The following is a 14527-nucleotide window of genomic DNA, read 5'->3' on the forward strand; positions in this document are numbered from 1 at the left end:
TGAATCAAAATTTGAAGTTTAATGGTGGTTCAGCTTGCACACTAATGAGAAGCACTGCCCTATGAGTTCTGCCTTAACCCTATGAGCCCCATCGCTTTCTAGATTTCTTGCCATTCTCCCTCTTGATTCTACCCTGTAGCCATTACATCCTTCCTTGCTCATCGCTGTACCTGAATACATCAATCACGCTCCCTCTTCAAGGCCTTTGCATTAACTGTTCCTTCTGTCTGAAATGTGCTTCCTCCAGATTTCTGCAGTGCTCTTTATTCATAATTCTGCTCAATGTCACTCTCTCAGGGAGACCTTTGCTGATTACCTTATCCAAGAGAGCAACCTTATCCCTGAACTCCCTCTCTCTCTTTCCTAGCTTTATATCCACAGCTGATGTATTATTTGTTTTTCACATGTCTTTATTAGAATGTAAGATCCATGAAAGCAGGCACTTAATTTTGTCTACCAAGGGAGTGCCTGGCTATAGCAAGTCATCAACTAAATATCTGATGAATAAATGAATGAAGGCAACACATACCCCATCTATACTGGATTCGTTGCCCTCTCCTATACACACTCTCTCTGTTCTACCTCCTCTATCTTCTTCACCTGAAATGCCATGCAGACCCAAACGCTCCACTCAAACATTGTCTTTCATGAGGCCTTTTTCTAACTTCTCTAGGTGAAAATAATTTCTCTTTTCTCCGTTTCTATTTAACTTTCTATCATTCTTACAGTAGCATCTACTACATCCTGCTTAATGCTTTGTGGATTCAAATTATCAATCATCTTTTTTTTATAAACTTTGTTGAAGTATAATTTACATATAATTCGCTCCTCACATTGTTTACAGTTTGGCGTATAACCTATCTAACCCCTAACCAATCAGATATAGACTATTTTTATCACCATAGAGATTTCTGTCACATAGTCAGTTCTCCCTTGCCCTACTAATTCCTGCATTGGGCAACGACTAATCTGGTTTCCATCATTTGAGCTTATTTTGTCAATTTTAGAGTTTGAATAAATTCTATAGTACAAACTCTTTTGAGTTTATTTCATGCAGCATAATGATGAAAATTCATCCATGTTGTTTTGTGTATCGGTAGCTTCTTCTTTTTTATTGTTGAGTAGTATTCCGTCATGTAAATACACTAAAATTTGTTTATCTATCCATCTGTTAATAGACCATTTTGTTATGTTTCCAGTTTGGGCTATTCTGAATAGAGCTGCAGTGAACAGTTATGTGTATCCTTTTTGCAGACATATGCTTTTATTTATTTTATGTAAATACCTAGGAGTAGAAGAGATGAGTTGTATGATAAGTATTGTTTATCCTTATAAAAATTGATAACATGTTTTTGAAAGTGGTTGTATAATTTATACTCCTACCAGCATTGTATGAGTTTATTTTTATTTCCCTGATGACTAATGATGTTGAGAATATTATCATGTGCTTATTGCCATTCCCATGTCTTCTTTTGTAAAAATATCTATTCAAGTCTTTTGCTCACTTTAAAAATTGGCTTGTTTGTCTTATTATTCAGTTGTAAGAATCCTTTATATATTTTTATATTTATATAAAATTATTTTTATACATGTTTATATATTCTGGATGCAAGTAATTTGTTGGAAATTGCACATATTTTCTCTCATTGTTGACTGCCTTTTCATTTTCTTAAAATTTTATTTTAAAAAGCAGAGATGTTTAAATATTTTTTCCTTAGTGCTTCTTATGGTCTAACCAGCAAGTAGAAATTGGATGTTGGAGAGGCAAACAGAAAAAAAGAAAAATATTATAATGTGGATGCTGTTTAAAACATGGATAAATGCTTTTTATTATTTCATAGTTTCCCAATGACATATTGACCTCTTTATTCCTGAGACTGTACAAGTCAGTTTCACATATATTATTTAATTTTTACCTCATAATAATCCTATAATCTCTAAATTAGTATCCATATTTTTTTTGAGATAAGGCATCTGGAAGTTCAGATGGTTATTTAGCTTTTTTGAGATTAGAGAACAGGATTCATTCTCAAGTCCTTTCATTCAATATCCTGTGTTTTTTTTCACTACATCATTCTTCCATTTAATAGAGAGAAGTTTGGTTACTGGAACCTCAAATGATGGGAAGTATATTGTGTGTTCATCTACCTTCACATGGCTCCAGTTCCCAGCCCTTATGTGAGACAAATTCCACGAATGCTCCTAATTCTCAGAATTAGCCTTAATGATTTTACCTATGGCCCTCACAAATGTTTTAAAATAATAACTGGCCCGTATTGCAGTTCAGGACTGATTATTTCCACTTCTGGGGATAAGAAATCGAAGGAAGAGAAGCAATTACTGCATCTTGCACTGATGAAGTGCTTCTCATTCATATCAAGTCAAATCATAAAATTCATAAAACTGCATAAAAAATTACCAGCAAGTAGGAAAGTGTTTTTGCTGACCTCAGAAGCACTCAGAGAGTCACTGATCTGGGGGTCACAAGAAAGACCATTATCGTTGCTTGTTTTCTTCCATTAAGTGTTTACACTTGGCAGTCTGTTTGGCAATAAGCTCAAGGTTATGCTGTCAGTGCAAGATCATTAGCTTTACAATTTTTTGAAAAGCGTTTGCCTTAGCAAATGTTCATTCCAACCTCCGTCAACATGTTTATGTCCAGGTGTAAATCCTGTTGCTGGAAGATCTGCTTGCTAATTACGCTAGCTGTTGTTCTTTATTTCTCTGCATGAATTGGGCAGCAGAAATTCATCAGAAAACTTCTCTTCCTGAACGACATTATCTGAAGTTTTTAGCATAAGCTTGAGTGGTTGTGCCTTGGTAAGCAAATTTCTCCTGTCAGCTCTCCAGGGCAAAGTCTAAGGAACTGTGCCTCCTTCACCTCAATGTCATCAAGGCAACTAGCAAAAGTGACCAATGTCTACTTATTTTTGGTTAAATCGATGTCACACTGATATCAGAAAATGTTGAGGCTATGAATATCTCATTTTCTCTAAATGCCTCTTGAAAAGGAAAAGAATGTGGTTTGGTGATGGTGGTGGAAGGTGGAAGGTTTGGGAAATGTACATGGGACTTTAAAGAGTAACTAGAATATGGTAAGTACTGTGCTATAAGCTATAAGGATGACATTGTCCCTACCTTCAAAAATACAAAAATGAAAATAATAAACCCTCAGTCTGGAGGATAGAAGGCCATGTAAAGAAATAATTACAATAATGTATGATTAATGCAGTCTTTTCCACTCAGGCAGAAGAAATTACTCCTTCCGTGGTGCAGTTTGAGATGATGTATTACTCAGGGTTCCTCAAAGAAATGGAACCAATAGGCTGGATATATATGTAGGCTCACATGATTATGGAAGCTGAGAAGTCCCACATTTTCTGAAGAAAAACCGGTGGTGTAAGTCCTGTTCTGAGTCCAAAAGTCTGAGAAGCAGGAGCAACGATGTCTGAGGACAGGAGAGCATGGACGTCCAAGTGCAAACAGAGAGCACACTTACTCTTTCTCTGGCTTTTTGTTCTGCTCATGTCCCCAAGGGTTCTGTAATGCCAACCACAATGTCGAAGGTAATCTTCTTTACTAAATCTACCAATTCAAACATTAATCTCTTCCAGAAACACGCTCACACCCAGAAATTATGTTTTACCAGCTATCTGGACATCACATAGCCCAGTCAGGTTGACACATCAAGTTAGCCATCACATAAGCCTTCATATAAGAGGTGAGATTTTTATTGGTGTCACAGGTAATTGAGAGTTCAACAGATTTAGTTTTAAAATCTGGTATACCTTTAATATTTTCAATATTAAATTTGAATTATTCAGTCACACATATATTACTTCTATTTCTCAGCTGTTTCTGCAGTGTCTCTTGAAATATATTTTGTATTTCCATATATTACAAAATTACATATATTTATATTTTTAATTGATAGATCTGGGCAGAATTACTAGGAAGCAGTTTGTTGTGTAGTTGTCCGTCTGTCTGTTATTTTGGAGCAAAAAGATAAATGGAAGCAGAACAGAGGCAGAGACAGAGGGCTGACTTGGGAGCTCTTCAGAGTCTGATCGCAGGGAAATCTCCTAGGCAGAAGCACAACTGAAAAGGTTTAGACCACTAAAAGGGCCATCTAAGAATCTTGCTACTAGGTGGTATATTATCCTGAAAGCAAGAAGGCACTGAAACAAGACTCGTAGAATCAAAAGACTTGGTTGGGTTCCAGTCGGATTTAGCCACAATGAAGATATGTGACTTCACATAAAACTGTTTGTTCTACATTTGCTCCAAGGTTGTGGTGAGGATCAAGCCAAATAAAGTAGTGGTGTTAGTCAGGGTTCTCCAGAGAAAAAGAACCAAAACAGGGCCGAACTCTACACCAGGCCCCTGATGGGCACTTTGCAGAAAAGGCTCAGGGGACTTTCTGAGAGAAAGGGCAGCCAACCTTCTAGTCTGGTTAGCTGCCTAGGTCCTGTGATGAGTGGGGCGGCGGCAGGGTGGGGTATTGGGGGCGGGGGGAGATGCAGAACCATTGTCACATTAGCCTTGGGCTCTTGCTGGATTCTTATTCCATGTTTGCGTAAGGGGAATGAAGACCATAGAACATTTCTAGCCAGTCATCTTTCTTAAATATTCTCATTTATTTAATAATTAAAAGACTTTAAAAAGTTCTCTCAGGCTAATTACGTACTCTATGGTCTTAGCTTTTGATAAGGATAATTCAAATGTTTAATAACCATCCTTGAAGCTTGATTTCCAATGGGGTACTTTAACTCATCCCCCTAGGACGTAGATTACAATTGATTTGTACAAATTTTTAAAACTTTAAAATATTTCACACTGTTTGTAAAGAAATATTTTAAAAATAAGTTATCAATATAATAGGGAAGATCTGTGGGAAAATGTTAGACATATTAAATATAAAATGCTTACAGGGTCCAAGTTTAGCAGATATTTGCATCTTTAAGTCTAAAGTTCAAGAGAAGTCTTGGAAATGTAGAGTTTGGCATCATCAATACAAAGGATATGTATCAAAACGAGGAACAGAATGAACTGTCCTGAATAGTACACATAGAGTTAGAAATTTGTTTGCATAATCTACTTTAAGTAACTTGTCCAATATCACATAACTAAACAAACAAGCAAACAAACAAACAAAAAAACATGCTATAGAGCCTATGCTTTTCACCGCTAAAATAAAAATGAAAGTCCTGTTAGCAATGGAGACAAGATAGGTGGTTTTACTAGATGAATAAAATACAGGGATTTTCTTTGTTTATTTTTAAAATAGAAAATCAGCTTACTCTTTCTAAATAAAAGCTATTGAAATTCTCTTTCTTTCTGTAAAGTCCAAGCCTGTCTCAGGGTTTAATGAAGCTTCTTAAGTAAACAATGTGGTAATTGAGAAGCAGCATTTCTAAGTGGATGGTGGAAGGGGAGTACGACTGTGACAGTAACCAGAGGCAGGGCATTCAGGAAATGGTAATGCCCAGTGCGCTCTCAGTGAAGGGAATTGAATGCTGGCTCATCGGCAAGGTCAGGCACCCATGAGGAACAATATTTATGCAACTCTCAGCAGATAGTCCTTACTGATTGCATCTCTGGGAGGGCTGTGTGTCCTATTCTCTCTGCCATTCGAAGTCTTGAACTGAATTTACAGGTCTCCTGGGCCAGCAGGTAGAGAGAAATAGCCCACACCAGCTGCAGCACTAGGTCATGGTCATGAATTATTTGTGCGGCCACTGAGAGCAAATTCAAGTGGTTTTTCCCCTAGAGACAGACACAGGCAGCAGGGGCTGTGTGGTGCCTCTCCTCCTTAATGTGATCCCACAGGCTGGGGCCACTCCTTCAGGAACTGTGCTGGCGCACGGCTGAGATTGGCTTCTCACATGCGCGAAAGCCTAGATTTTAGAACCTCACTTGTTCTTTCCAAATGATTTATCCACCCACATAGAGTAGAGGCCATAGAATATGGGATTATACGCATAGAGCACCAGGGTTCAGATCTCAGGTCTACCCTTGCGAGCTATGACACTTGTGATCTCTCCATGCTTTAATTTTCTCACCTGTAAAATGAAGATGATAACAATATCTACCTCATAGCTCTTGGGAAAATTTTAATAGCCCCTAGGTAGAACACAGCAAATATTCAGTAAGTTCCAGATGCTAGTATTATTATACATACAGTCAGAGCACTAAACTGAGAAGGAATAAAACCGAGCTAAGGCTTTCATCATGTAACTTTACGTTTGTGACTCACTTGTCTGTAATACACTATAAATTAATATATTTTAGAAATCCTATTATTATCTGATAAACAGAACAATTATATTACAGTCTTTAATGTACATGTGTATTTTCTCATTGGAAGCATTTTAAAAAATATAAGCCAATCTTTTTTGGACCACAATTGTTCGTAGTCCTATTTTGATCCATTTTTTATTTTTTAACATCTACAAGCATCAGGAAATGAAAATAGTCAGAACCACTTACCATTCCTGGGTGTTTATTATGGTGATTGTCATTAGAGTGAGCTCTAATTTGTATTGCACATGGAGTGAGCTGAGCATATTTACTTAGTACTTATCTTTTAGTATTAGTTTACCTATTGATGAAATATAATGTTTAAATATATCCTTATAGATTGGAAGTATTTTTTATTTGTAAAGCCCTTTGAGCTCTTGCATAGAAAATGACACAATTACAAGTTATAATAATGTGAGCAATATATTTTATCAAATAAATGTTTATCTTTTATTTGAGCTAAATTACTAGTGGACAAAATGTTTGGTTTTAGTGAACTGTGTCCATGGAAACATGATTCTAATATAGTTCAACTGTCGGAAGCTTTCATTTCTATTTATTTAAATTCTTTATTAAAAAATTTTGAAGCTTTATTGAGATCCAATTGATGTATAATGTGTAAATTTAAGGTGTACAGTGTAGTGATTTTATGTGTATATTGCAAAATGATTACTAAAATAAGATTAGCTAACATTCATTGCTTACAGAGTTACAATTTTTTCTTTTGGCGGTGAGAACTTTTAAAATCTACTCTTTTAGCAACTTTCAAATATACAATACAGTTTTTAAACTATAGTCACCATGCTGTACATTACATTCTAAGAACTTACTGATCTTAAAACTAGAAGTTTTTACCCTTTGACCATTCTCATTCATTCTCCCTCATTCCTCCTGCCCCCCCGCAACCACCAATCTAATCTGTTTTTATGAGTTTGTTTTGTTAGTTTCTACATACAAGTGATATCATACAGTATTTGTCTTTCTCTGTCCAAATTATTTCACTGAACATAATGTCCTCAAGCTTCATCCATGTTGTCACAAATCATAGGATTTCCTTCTTTTTTATGGCTGAGTAATATTCCATTGTATGTATATATGTGTATATATGCATATATATATCACTTTTTTCTTAATGACTTTATTTTGTAAAACATTTTTAGATTTATAGAAATATTGAGCAGAAAGTACAGAGTTCCCATATACCTTCCTGTAGACAGTTTATTATTAACATGTTACATTACTATGGTCCATTTATTACAATTAATAAACCAATATTAATAAATTATTATTAACTAAAGTTCATAGTTTATTCAATTTTCCTTAGTTTTTACTTAACGCCCTTTTTCTTTTCCGGGATCCCATCCAGGGTACCACATTGCACTCAGTTATCATGTCTCCTTAGGCTCATCTGGTCTCATCTTGACATTTTCTCAGGATTTTCTTTGTTATCTGTGGCCTTGATGGTTTTGAGGAGGACTCAGGAGATAGAATGTCCCTGTGTTGTAATTTGTCTATTGTTTTTCTCATAGTTAGATGAGGTTTTTAAGTTCTGGAAAGGAAGACTGCAGAGGAGAAGTGCCATTTTCATCACATCATATCAAAGTTTTATATTATCACATGCGTTATGATTGTTATTTTGATCTTGATTATCTGGCCAAGGAAGGTTTGTTGAGTTTTTCCACTGTAAAGTAACTCTTTTATTCTTCCTTTCCATACTATACTCTTTGGAAAGGAGTCACTATGCACAGCCCACATCGAAAGAGTGAGGAGTTACGCTCCCTTCCTTAGGGTGGAGTATCTACATAAATTATTAAGAATTTCTCTGCATGAGTGTTTTGTTTTTTCCCTCTCCCCCCCATTTATTAAGTTATTTAATCATTTAGTTCTATCAGCATGGACTTACGGATTTTATGCTTTGGGCTATAATTCAATATTTTATTTATTTTTGTTGCTCAAAATTTTCTAGCTTTAGCCTTTGGGAGCTTTTACAGTTGCCTTCTGTGTCCCTTTGACATAACCCATCAATGTGGGTTTTGTTTGTTTGTTTTTTGAGTACTTTCTTATTTTCTGGCACTACTACATGCTCCAGGCTCATCTTGTATATTTCCCGCCACAGTTCTAGAAACAGCCATTTCTCTAAGGAGCCTTTGTTCCTTTTATAGGAGAATGATATTTACAAATCCTGGTCTAAGTGCTAAGTGTGCTCATTGTACCTGAGGTGTCATTTATTTTAGACTCTCTCAGTCAACAGAGCAAAGAAACATATATATGTATACCAACCTTTATATATACATGTATCTATAAATATTTCTATGTGTTACTATTGGTAACTGTTAAATTAAACTGAGTTCATACCACTTTCTCCAACTCAAATCCATTACTAAATGGATCATTCTAGCCTCCTCCCTTGCTCCTCTGTAAATTCAAACTCCAAAAGTGAGAATTCTGGCTCCTACCATCCCTCATTCATTTACTTAATTATTCAGTTCCCGTGTACATGTACAGCAGTATCACAATTGTTAACCTGTAACCCTGTGGGATACAGTTTTTATATGCAATTTCATTTGCTTTTACTCTTACAGACTCCACTTATTACTAAAGTTACTTAGGTCAGCACCTTTTGCCACTATCCCCTTCAGCAAGGTTGTTTCACATATTTTTAATCTAATTGGATTCTCTTGTCACAGTCTACATTCTTTTCTGGGATCTCCCAAACTTCTAAATGATGTTTTAAAAAATTTTGCATACATTAAAGTTCACTCTTTGTGCTATAAAAGCTCTATGGTTTTTTACTAGCGCATAAGATGCCATGTATCCATCATTACAGTATCATACAGAATAGTTGCACTGCCCTTAAAATCCCCTGTGCCTTTTCTCTTCACTCTCCTCACCCCCAATCCGAACCCCTGGCAACCACTAATCATTTCCTGTCTCTATAGTTTTACCTTTACCAGATGCCAAGAAGTCAAAATAATTTGAATCATACAGTATATATAGCCTTTTCAGACCAGCTTATTTTACTTATCAGTATGGATTTAAGATTCTTCCATATCTTTTTTGTGGTATGATAGCTCTTTTTTTTTTTTTAGTGCTGAATAATATGCTATTGTATGGATGCACCACAGTTTATTTATCTATTTACCTATTGATGATGCCTTGGTTGCTTTCAGTTGTTGGAATTATGAACAAAAGTGAAGAGTTAAAGAAGTACAAATTAGTAGTTGATAGATGGTCACGGGGATGGGGGCACGGCATAGTTGGAATGCAGTCTGCAGTAATGTAATGCCTATGTGTAGAGCCAGAGGGAAGATAGAGTAATCAGGGGGATCTTTTCATAAACTGTATAAATGTCTAACCAATGTACTATATACTTGAAACTAATAATAAAATAAAATGCAAAAAAAAAAGTGCTATAAAAATTAATGTGCATGTCTTTGTGTGGAGCTAAGTGTTTAAATCGGTATCCAGAAACATGATTTTTTGGAACATATAATAAGACTATTTAGCTCTGTAAAAGACTGCCAAACTCTCTTCCCAAGTGGCTATACCATTATGCATTAACACCAGCAATGAATGAGAGCTCCTGTTGCTCCTCATCCTCAGCATTTGGTGTTGTAAGATTGTTTGGAATTTTAACCATTCTAATGGATATGTAGTGTTATCTTATGGTTGTTTTAATTTGTAGTTCTCTAGTGACAAATGATTTTGAGCATCTTTTCATATGCTATTTGCCATGTGTAAATCTCCTTTGGTGAGGTGTCTGTTTAGATATTTTTTAATTGGGTTTATTTTCTTATCATTGACTCTTAAGAGTTCTTTGTATATTTTGATACCAGATCTTTATTAGACTGGTGTTTTGAAAATATTTTCTTCCTGTGTGTGGTTTTTCTTTCCATTCTCTTACCAGTGTCTCTTCTAGTCCAGAAGTTTTTAATTTTAATAAAGTCCCACTTACTACCTTTTCCTTTCATGAATATTTTTGGTGTTGTATCTTTAAACTCATTGCCAAATCCAAAGTCACCCAGATTTCTCTGTCATCTTCAAAAAGTTTTATAGTTTTTTAAATATATATAAGTCTATGATCCATTTTGAGTTGATTTTTTTGAAAGATATGCAACTGGTGTCTATTTTTTTTTTTTTTTGCATATGAATGTCAACTTTTCCAGCACCATTTGTTGAAAGACTCTCTCCTCTGAATTGCCTTGACTCCTTTGTCAAAGACTATTTGGCTATTTCTGTGGGTCTATTTCTGGCCTCTTATTCTTTTATATTGAGCAATGTGTCTATCTTTTCCCAATACTGTAGCTTCATTGTAAGCTTTGATGTTCAAAAACTTGATGTTTTCCAGTGTTATTCCTCCTCTTCAGTATTGTGTTGCCTATTCTGGGTCTTTTGCCTTTCCACATAAACTTTAGAATGAGTTTGTCAATATCCACATAATAAATTGTTGGGATTTTTATTACAATTCAGCTGAATTTGTAGATTAAGTTGGAAAGAATCGACTTCCTAACAATATTGAATCTTTCAATCCCTAAACATAGAATATCTCCCCATTTGTTTATATTCTCTTTGATTTTTTATCAGAGATTTTTAGTTTTCCATGTATTAATCTTTATATATTTTGTTAGAGTTATCCCTAAATATTTATTTTTTGTGCTATTTTAAATGGTAGTATGTTTTTATTTCAAATTCCAATTGTTTATTAATATTATGTAGGTAAGCAACTGATTTTTATATATAAGCCAATTGCCCTTCTGACCACTAGCTCTCCAGGCTTTCTTTCCCAGTACAAGTGAGTCCTTCTCTCTGGACTCACACTAATATTCCTTGTTTATGCCCTACTATTTACTTATATATGAAGATGATCCTGGGATCATCTGCTTCAGAATTACCTGAACTGTGAGTTTAAAAGAACATGTCCTATATCCTGTCAGGACCTTGGGGTTTGGGAAATAGAGTCTGTGAATATAACTCCTTCTTGCTCCTGCTTTACCACTACCATCACTTAATACCACTTACAATCACTTAAATTTGAATGCCAAAGCTCTTAGAGTAGACATTTAAGAAACCATTACGTTAACCTGAGTATGAATGTATAGTGTTCAATTCAAAAATATCACCTAAGTATATACTATCATTGTGCTATAAGAAACAAAAAATGGAGAAGATGTGACCCATGTCTTCAAAACACTCACAACTTAGTAGCAGGAACAGGATAAAACAACTAATTACGATCAAACTCTGATAAATGTAATAACATAGTAACAAAAGCAGGAATGATTACTTCTGATTGAGGGGATCAGGAAAGATTAGTGGGAGAGGTGACATTTACATTAAGCTTTGAAGGATAGAAAAGGTAATGTGTGTGTTCTAGGGAGAGGAAACCCCAGGAGCAATAGCAATCACCTTGGCAATGATTGGCATGTGTGTGTGGCCACGGTGAAGATCAGGGAGGAGATGATCAGTTTGCACTTCAGTGAAACCCTAGGACACCAAAAGTAAACTGGTGTTAGATTGTGACAGTCCTTGAATTTTTAAATGAAGAAATTTTGCTTCATTCTGTTAAAAGGAAAAGGGAGAGGAGAGTCATTGAAGGTTTCTGAACAGTGGGTGATATGATTACCTTGGTGAAATATTAGGGCAGAAATGTGAAAGGAAAAATGAGGTTGACAGACAGTCGGGGGCTGTGGTAATAATCTGTGTGATAGATAATAAAAAGCTTGTCTGGGTGGATAGCAGTAGGGTATCTAGAAAGAGGGCATCTGAAGTATATGAGAGAGGCTTAGATTTGCTGCCAATTTCAATTTATTTTTAAAAATTGAGTAATGTCTAAGCTGATGCTGAGGCTTCCAGCTTGTGTAAGTAGATAAGTTGTAACACCAACCAAGTGCAAATAGACTTAAGCCAATTGGACAGAGCACCTCTCTTAGGCACTTTTATAGACAAATGTAGTCTCTAACAGTTTGAGGTGATGAAAGTTACACAGTAAGGGTAATATGTTAAACTGAAAACAGGTCTTAGAACAAATTCTGCCATGCACTTAGACATTTATTAAATATTTTCTAAGTAGAAGTAAAATGGTACATACTATTTGTCTTGTCACATTATTGATGACCCATCTCTTTCTTCTCTTAGGTGACTTACTGCCACTTGCATAAAGTATTCACCTGAGGCACATTAAACAATATCTAAGAGACAAGATGTGGTTACCTTTCATGTGACCATCAGGAAACCAGGATCCTCTGATCTGGTGGTCCTCTAGGGATTAAGTCTTAAGTGCCTTCTCTAAGAGTACAAGACACAAGATTTGTTAGGTTCTAGATTCTGGGTTCATGCAAAAATGGGAAGTATCATTAAAATATCATCATAATTTGAATATCATTAATTTCACCATCGAGAACTCATTTCTGGCATTCATTTTATTACACAGTAACATCAAATCAGAGATCAACATAGCTAGAAAGCTGTAGAAAGTACTTTGCCGTGTGATCTTTCTGGTCTATTGTTAACTCGCTAGCTGACCGCCCTGGAAATGACAATTTCTATTAGGACAACTTACTACCCTAGAATGTACATTAAATAAATGTGCACACATTTGCATAACTATGTTAAAGTATTTTTAAGTAAATTTCATATGTTGTAACACTAAGATCTGGAATGGTTTTTAAGAAGAGGAATGCTTTTGAGGAAAGAAGAGTAATCTGCTTATGTAAATCCTGACATTCTACAAAAATATATAGCTCTGTATAATAGGAGGATGTTTGACCATTAAAAACAATCTTTTTAAAATTCACTTATTCTTTGCTTTTTTTTTTTTGCTACCATGTAAAATTCTCTGCCGATAAAAGCGTACAGCAAAAGCTAAAAGCAATTTTCCATCGACATTTTTTCTTGGGGTCTACATTTGATGAAATTTATTTTCCAAATGAGTAAAAAGGTGAGATCATATCAGGGCAAAGACTGGACAAAGAAACAACACATTCCAACACATATGAATTTTAAGTGTGCTACTTCTCACCGAATTCTGCAGAGAATGGAAGGATACAATACATTTGAAATCAAATTTGATTCAGTGAGACTGAGACTTCCTTAGCTTAAATTCTAAAAAATGCTGTAAGTGGGACATGAAAAATAAATTTTGTTTGTAAAACCATTGTGGCAAAAAACCACAATGGCATAGGCAAAAAAGAAAGAGAGAGAGAGAGAGAGAGAGAGAGAGAGAGAGAGAGAGAGAGAGAGAGAGAGAAAGAAAGAAAGAGCGAGCCAACCTGTACCAGGAGCCTCTCTCTGATCTCTCTCTTCCATGCCTCTTGCTAACTTCCCACACTACTACTGCTTGCATGAAGTCTGGATATATAACACAAAGCAGGGTTATTTATATGTATCTGTAGATAATTTATACATCTATAAATTAAATGCCCCTCATTTGAATTTGGCTATATCCTTACCGGTTCTGCAACATTGTCCATCTTCCTGAACTTCTCTTGGACTCAGTTTCTTAATCTGTAAAAAGGAGATAATTGTGTCTATCATAGACACTATGTAGGAATCAAATGACCTCATGTGTGTGGTGTTTAACAAAGGGCCTGGAGCACAATAAAGTACTCAATGCATGTTAACTGTTGTAATTGCAGTACAATATTGAATGAGACTCAAAATTATTGTGGCATGAGAACTAGCTTCTGCATTTTCTTTGTTGGGTAGAGCCATCAGTTTACCTTGTGGCATGCCTTCTGTGTTTAGGTAAGAGTTGGTTGAATAGTTCTCGCTCTGTAAAGGTAATGCTGACTTCCCTTAAGAAAGGAGGAACCAGGCATTTGGTAGCCTAACAAGGAAAATCCTTCTCAGTTATCCTTGAAATGTAGAAGAGAGTAAAGGTGGGGCCAAGAAGACTCCTGGGAGGAAGAGAGACATCTATTATCTCTGCTGAGGTTCAATATTATCAGAAACTCAGTGATGCACTCCATGATTTCAGTTAGGAACAACAAGGTCCCTGTTAACCTAAAAATAAAAAGCTAACATGAGAGGCCACAAGCATTTATTTGAAACCAAAAAGAATTGCAAATCTGAAAGCACAGATCGAGGCAGAAAACCAGATTCCAAATAATGTCTCAGTTACAGGGTGAGAGCAAGGGGTTTTTATGAGAAAAATGAAGGGAATAATTACATGAATAGAAGAAAAAAATCTATTTGTCTTAAGCTGAGTCATTCTTTAGCTATACATGGC

The sequence above is a fragment of the Pteropus medius genome, unplaced genomic scaffold, assembly GCF_902729225.1.
Source record: "Pteropus medius unplaced genomic scaffold, Ma_sr-lr_union100, whole genome shotgun sequence".
In the NCBI taxonomy this organism is placed as follows: Eukaryota; Metazoa; Chordata; class Mammalia; order Chiroptera; family Pteropodidae; genus Pteropus; species Pteropus medius.